The following is a 7,052-nucleotide window of genomic DNA, read 5'->3' as shown; positions in this document are numbered from 1 at the left end:
GCTGGAGAGAATGAACGAACAACCATAAACTGAAGCGCTAAGAAGTTTAATTAACAACTAAACGCATCATATATGAGAACAATCAGATATTTATACAAAATAAATATAATATTACAACTTATATTAGCACAAAATCACGCATAGGTGAAGGGTTATAACTCCTGTGGATGCTCTTCCCCTGTTTGAGAGCGCGCGCTGAAACTGAAGATGATCACCGGTACAGTGAAGCACTGCGGGTTATTGACTTAACCAAACACATCCTATATGACTTTAATCAGATGTTTATACTACAAAAACGTAATATTACGACTTAGGCCCTACATATGCTTAAAATGACGCGAATGCACAAGCGAACTTGACTGTGCTGGTCAGAATGCGTTGTTGACGCTTCCCACAACAGCGCGCTGAAAAACAACTAAACCCAGAGAATTCACTACGTTTTATAACAGAAATATTCTCATTGCAGTGTTATGTATAGGACAGTCCCAGTAGTTATTAATGCTGTGCATTTCTGTTTGAAATGCGCGCGCCGGTACAATGAAGTGCTTTACTGCATCGTTAATTAACTCAACCAAACGCATCCTATATGGGATTATATACACAAAATAATAAATATAATATTACAACTTACAATGGCACAAAAGGCTGTGAATGCACAAGCGAACTTGACTGTGCTCGTCATGAAGGTGTAACTCCGTGGGCGCGCGCTGAAGCTAAAGACCGGTACAATGAAGTGCTTTACTGCATCGTTTATTAACTTAACCAAACGCATCCTATATGATATTACATACACAGAATAATAATAAATATAATATTACAACTTACAATGGCACAAAAGGCTGTGAATGCACAAGCGAACTTGACTGTGCTCGTCATGAAGGTGTAACTCCGTGGGCGCGCTCTTCCCTCAACAAACGCGCTGAAACACAACGCTCTTTTACAGCCTATTCTATTCTCATTATCATTTTATGTAGATTATCAAAGACTTGCGCTTCCAATGTTGCACATAACTGTATTTTCCTTTTCGAAGTGATTCCAAACATATTTAGAGCAATTCAAACCCATCATGGTGGACAGCGCGTCCGTCTCAGCTGAAGGAAATAATACATTATCTATCGGCTTGACTATATCGGTCAAATTTTCTTATTGGACCGATAACGATAACATCAAAAATAATCATTTATCGGCCGATAACGATATGTTGCCGATATATCGTGCATCCCTAGTTCATATTGTCTGCAATGAAATACAAGTCAAAGTAAAATTTTTTTTTTTTTTTGCGTTTTACTGTCCCAACTTGTTCTGATTTGGGGTTGTATATAAGTGCTGAAAACTCACTAGAAATAAAGAGTTATTCTCTGTTATGGAGGCAAAACACCTAAAAACTGAAAAGACAAGGGTTTTGCCTGCAGTGTCTTGCCTTAAAGTAGATTTGAGAAGTGTAAAGTCCACCTCAATGCTCCGGTCGCTCTCCTGCAATGCAACGCTGTGGGATTTCCCTTTTCTCAAATCAGCACGAGCAACGATCGGCTTCGAAAACAGCACAAATGGAGAATGAATTGCTTTGGCAGAAAAGCAGATATGTTTATTAAGCACTTTAATATGTCAGAAAACTCAGCTTCAATATATAATACAGGAAATAAAGTGAACATTTTCGATGTACACGGTCAGCTATTTACAATCAAACTCAAACCGCGGAACAAAGGAGAGAACGCAAACCTCAGGAAAACGGATGGCTTGAGATTTCCGAATACTGTCCAGGGTTCATCTTCATCTTTAAACGTGTCCTTGTCCCAAAGTGCCTTTCTGTAATCCTTCGGAGGACAAGCTTTCTGATGCAGTTACACCCAAAATGGCCTTCCTGAGCGTCTCCTCGCTCTCATCGCAAACAGATGTCTGAAATCCAGCCCGCCTCGGAGACACGAGATCCGGCTTCAGAGGCTCGCTGTGTTTTAACTTTGGCTTGAGGAGTATACATTTAAAAAAAACCCAAATATTACTGCGGTTTGCTGCTTGGCATGAGTATAAAGCACAATGACCTTTCACTGACCTTATAATCAGAAGTCCAAACTACCCTCGTAGTCGCTCCTCATTTAGCACCAAACTCTGTAGCTAACGATACACCGTCCGTCGTTTTAAATATGCAATTATGTAAATAGAGGAAACAAACAAATAAACAAAGACAGGTCCCACAGGGACTAAATAATGAAGCATGGTAAAGCCAGAGTTACTCTTCTCTAAAATAATGCGTCAAATAAAACAGCGCTAAAATGACGGAATAAGACATTTGTGGTTCAGGCCTGCGAGAAAACAATACAAAAAAATGAAACGCTAAAACATAGCACCATGATAATCGCAATACAGCCTTTTCTCCAAAATAAATATGTGCGAAGAGTAAACTAAGACTGAAGACTTTCGCTTTGTGATATTTGCGCACTCAAGACAAAACAAACTCTTTAAAGTAAGCTCTCTTACAAACTAAATACACAAAAAAAAAGAAAACAAAGGAAGAAAGTGCATCCACTGCCTATTAAATATTAATGCATTAAATTAAAAGCGTCTGTGTGCATCAGGGTCACCACATGAAGGCTGGAGCATCGACAGTGTTCATTTGCGTGTTCAATCGCTCCTTCCGTTCTTCCATTTTCTCTCGTTCTTCTTGAGATGTTCCGCGGAGAAGTTCTTTTGCGGATGAAAGCGTTCACTTTGGCACAGTCTCTTCCTGAAGGACAGATTAAGACAGATCTGAAACGGCAGCAAAACCACTCAGGTCAGTGTTTGAGAAGTTAAAGGCTTTCTGATAATACATGTACATCCGGGAAGTATTCACAGCGCTTCACTTTTCCCACATTTTGTTGTGTTACAGCCTTGAGGTCCTTTCACACTGGACGCGATTTTGACGCGTGAATAATTCGCGCGATGGCTTTATTTTTTTATCAGCTGTTTGTGTAATGAGTGCTTCCACACCGAACGCGAATGTGCTGCGGCGGAAAAAACAACGTTTATTTTTTCCGTTTTTCGATGCCGATTTTTTTTAACACTCACAGCGACAGAAAAGGCTTAAACCAATCACATACAAGGAAACAAAGGTGACGAAACGTCCAGTTGATGTCATGAGCTATTCAATCAACATTAAAGGGTTAGTTCACCCAAAAATGTAAATTCTGTCATTAATTCCTCACCCTCATGTGGTTGGACACCCGTCAGACCTCCGTTCATCGTCAGACACAAATGAAGATATTTTAGTGTAAATCTGATGCTCTGGAAGGCCTCCATTGGCTCAACTTTACACTCTCAAGACCCTTAAAAGACACTAAAGACTAAAGTTACAAAGTCCATCTCACTACAGCGGCTCTACAATAACTTTATGAAGACGAGAATAGTTTCTGTGCGCAAAAAAACCTAAATAACGACTTATATAGTGATGACGATTTCAAAACACGGCCTCATGAAGCTTCGAAGCGTTATGAATCAGTGAGTCGATTCAGCGGTTTGGAGCGTTATGAATCAGTGAGTCGAATCAGCGGTTTGGAGCGTTATGAATCAGTGAGTCGATTCAGCGGTTTGGAGCGTTATGAATCAGTGAGTCGATTCAGCGGTTTGAAGCGTTATGAATCAGTGAGTCGAATCAGCGGTTTGGAGCGTTATGAATCAGTGAGTCGATTCAGCGGTTTGGAGCGCTATGAATCAGTGAGTCGATTCAGCGGTTTGGAGCGTTATGAATCAGTGAGTTGATTCAGCGGTTTGGAGCGTTATGAATCAGTGAGTCGATTCAGCGGTTTGGAGCGTTATGAATCAGTGAGTCGAATCAGCGGTTTGGAGCGTTATGAATCAGTGAGTCGATTCAGCGGTTTGAAGCGTTATGAATCAGTGAGTCGATTCAGCATGTTGGAGCATTATGAATCAGTGAGTCGATTCAGCGGTTCGGAGCGTTATGAATCAGTGAGTCGATTCAGCGGTTCGGAGCGTTATGAATCAGTGAGTCGATTCAGCGGTTTGGATCGCCAAAGTCACGTGATTTCAGCAGTTTGGCGGTTTGACACGCGATCCGAATCATGAATCGGCTCACTGACTCATAACACTTCGAAGCTTCATGAGGCCGTGTTTTGAAATCGTCATCACTATATAAGTCGTTATTTAGGGTTTTTTTGCGCACAGAAACTATTCTCGTCTTCATAAAGTTATTGTAGAGCCGCTGTAGTGAGATGGACTTTGTAACTTTAGTCTTTAGTGTCTTTTAAGGGTCTTGAGAGTGTAAAGTTGAGCCAATGGAGGCCTTTCAGAGCATCAGATTTACACTAAAATATCTTCATTTGTGTCTGAAGATGAACGGAGGTCTGACGGGTGTCCAACCACATGAGGCTCAGTCATTAATGACACAATTTACATTTTTAGGTGAACTAACCCTTTAAGCTTTGACAGGTATGGCGTTTCTCATGAGATTACAGCTGTACAGATGCAGATGTGTTTGCCCACTGTAGGCTACAGATTACGATAACAACCTTTTGAGTTAAAACTTTTTTTTGTGTCATGACTTTGCGAACCTCCATCGGCATCAAAACACAGCGAATCCAACGCATTTGTGCAGCTCGCCTTGATTTGCATAGACGTAGATTACAATGGAGCAGCTATTAGCTCGATTAGCTGCCATTTCAAAAATGGCGGTCACAAGTTTGTGTTGGTCTTGCTGGTCCAGGTAAACTGACGCAAGTGGTTCTTACTTCTAGACCAGCAATGTTTTGGTGCTACTTAAAGGGTAAGTTCACTCTCAAGACCCTTAAAAGACAAAATGAAAATAATGTCATTTATTCCTCACCCTCATGCCTTTCCTCATCCGTAAGATCTCCGTTCATCTTCAGAACACAAATGAAGATACTTGTGTTAAATCTGAAGCCTCAGTGAGGCAAAGCAAAGCAATTCACACTCTCAAGATCCATTAATGCACTAAACACATATTTAAATCGGTCCGTGTGAGTCCAGTGGTTCAATATTAATACTATAAAGCCACGAGAATAGTTTTTGTGCGCCAAAAAAACGAAATAACGACTTATAGTGATAACCGATTTCAAAACACAGCATCATTAAGAGTCGAAGCGTTATGAATCAGTGAGTCGATTCATGATTCGGATAGCGTGTCAAACTGCTGAAATCACGTGACTTTGGCGCTCCGAACCACTGAATCGACTCACTGATTCATAACGGTTATATAGACTTATATAGGTGATAACCAATTTGAAAACACTGCTTCATGAAGATTCGAAGCGTTATGAATCAGTGAGTCGATTCATGATTCGGATCGCGTGTCAAACTGCTGAAATCACGTGACTTTGGTGCTCCGAACCACTGAATCAACTCACTGATTCATAACGGTTATATAGACTTATATAGGTGATGACCAATTTCAAAACACTGCTTCATGTAGATTCGAAGCGTTATGAATCAGTGAGTCGATTCATGATTCGGATAGCGTGTCAAACTGCTGAAATCACGTGACTTTGGCGCTCCGAACCACTGAATCAACTCACTGATTCATAACGGTTATATAGACTTATATAGGTGATGACCAATTTCAAAACACTGCTTCATGAAGATTCGAAGCGTTATGAATCAGTGAGTCGATTCATGATTCGGATTGCGTGTCAAACTGCTGAAATCACGTGACTTTGGCGCTCTGAATCACTGAATTGACTCACTGATTCGTTTCCGCTCCGAAGCTTCATGAAGCAGTGTTTTGAAATCGATTATCACTATAGAAGTCATTATTCCGTTTTTTTTTGGCGCACCAAAAATAATCTCATCGCTTTATAGTATTAATATTGAACCACTGGACTCACACGGACCGATTTAAATATGTGTTTAGTGCATTAATGGATCTTGAGAGTGTGAATTGCTTTGCCTCACTGAGGCTTCAGATTTAACACAAATATCTTGATGAACGGAGGTCTTACGGGTGTGGAACGGCATGAGGGTGAGGAATAAATGACATTATTTTCTTTTTTTGGTGAACTAACCCTTTAATCCATTTTGGAATAAGGCTGTAACAACAAAATGCGGAAAAAGTGAAGCGCTGTGAATACTTTCCGGATGCTCTGTACATGATGAGTGGCTCTCAAACTTTTCAGGACAAGTACCAACTTCAATCAAATCAAAGCGCAAAAAAAAAAAACACACAGATATTTAGCAGCATAGACCAGGTTATGTAAGGAATAAAATACATTCAATAACATTCAGCAATATTATTGATTTGACTGGACTGACATTATTGTCTTTTAGAGCTGCTTTACAGACATAAAAACATTAATAATTGTATTATGGTTATCTTAGAGGCCACTATGTTCACAGAAGTTTTTTAAAGAGAAAAGCTTTACACTCTAAATCATTTATAAACGTCACAATGCTATAAACAGCACAGAATTAAAGCTTTACGCAATAATAAACTGTAAATCTACATGACAATTTAATAATACGGTTAATGCGAGTTGCAAATGTGCTTTAACCCTTTCACACGTAAGTTTAATATATTCTCGCTGACCCACTAGTTGAAGTTATTAATATTAGTTAGAACGTGTTTCCATGGTTACTAGGGTTGGGAACCATTCACATTTTAACCGGTATCGGTACCTTTTTTCGGTACTTTAGGGATGTTTACATCAATAACTGTAAAGAACCTTTAAGTGATTTATAGAAGTGTGATTGACATTATAACAGAGCTGCCTAATGTTTGTTTACTGTAATATTTACTAGTAAATAGTTTTTCTTTTTAATTTCATTTCTATGAAAAGATTTCCCACAAATGATGTGTTGCGTATTTTCTGGTAATCAACTGAAGACAAAAGACATTCATTTAATTGATCTTTAAATTGAACAAACAAACTGAGCTTTATACGGTTAAAATTAAAACATGAAGAACATTTGTAATTTATTACTTAAAAAATTAAGTTTTGATAATGTATTATTATTACATTAGTGTTAGTATTATTATTACATTGAGACGTATCTAAATTCTACTGTACAGTGATGTATTTGTCAAGACTTTTATTTTGACGGGTTGC

The 7,052-nt window shown here is 39.0% G+C and overlaps 1 protein-coding gene across 3 annotated transcripts in view; it reads right to left on the bottom strand.

Moving 5' to 3' along the window:
- Positions 1-1,278: 1,278 nt before the first annotated feature.
- ankrd50 (ankyrin repeat domain 50) overlaps positions 1,279-7,052 on the bottom strand; it is a 62,347-nt gene continuing 56,573 nt past the window's right edge. The window contains exons 6-8 of one of the 3 annotated variants that reach the window (XR_013818183.1): positions 2,580-2,745; positions 2,051-2,112; positions 1,562-1,962 (exon numbers count right to left, since the gene is read on the bottom strand). The gene's annotated coding sequence lies outside the window, so the exon portion shown is untranslated. Of the gene's footprint in view, positions 2,746-7,052 lie in introns of all 3 variants that reach the window. The other 2 variants (XM_079839015.1, XM_079839016.1) reach the window with 2 other exon arrangements.

Source organism: Gobio gobio, assembly GCF_949357685.1.
Source record: "Gobio gobio genome assembly, chromosome: 16".
Lineage (NCBI taxonomy): Eukaryota > Metazoa > Chordata > Actinopteri > Cypriniformes > Gobionidae > Gobio > Gobio gobio.
The sequence above is the reverse complement of the archived record's forward strand: the minus strand, read 5'-3'. Positions and strand labels throughout refer to the sequence as shown.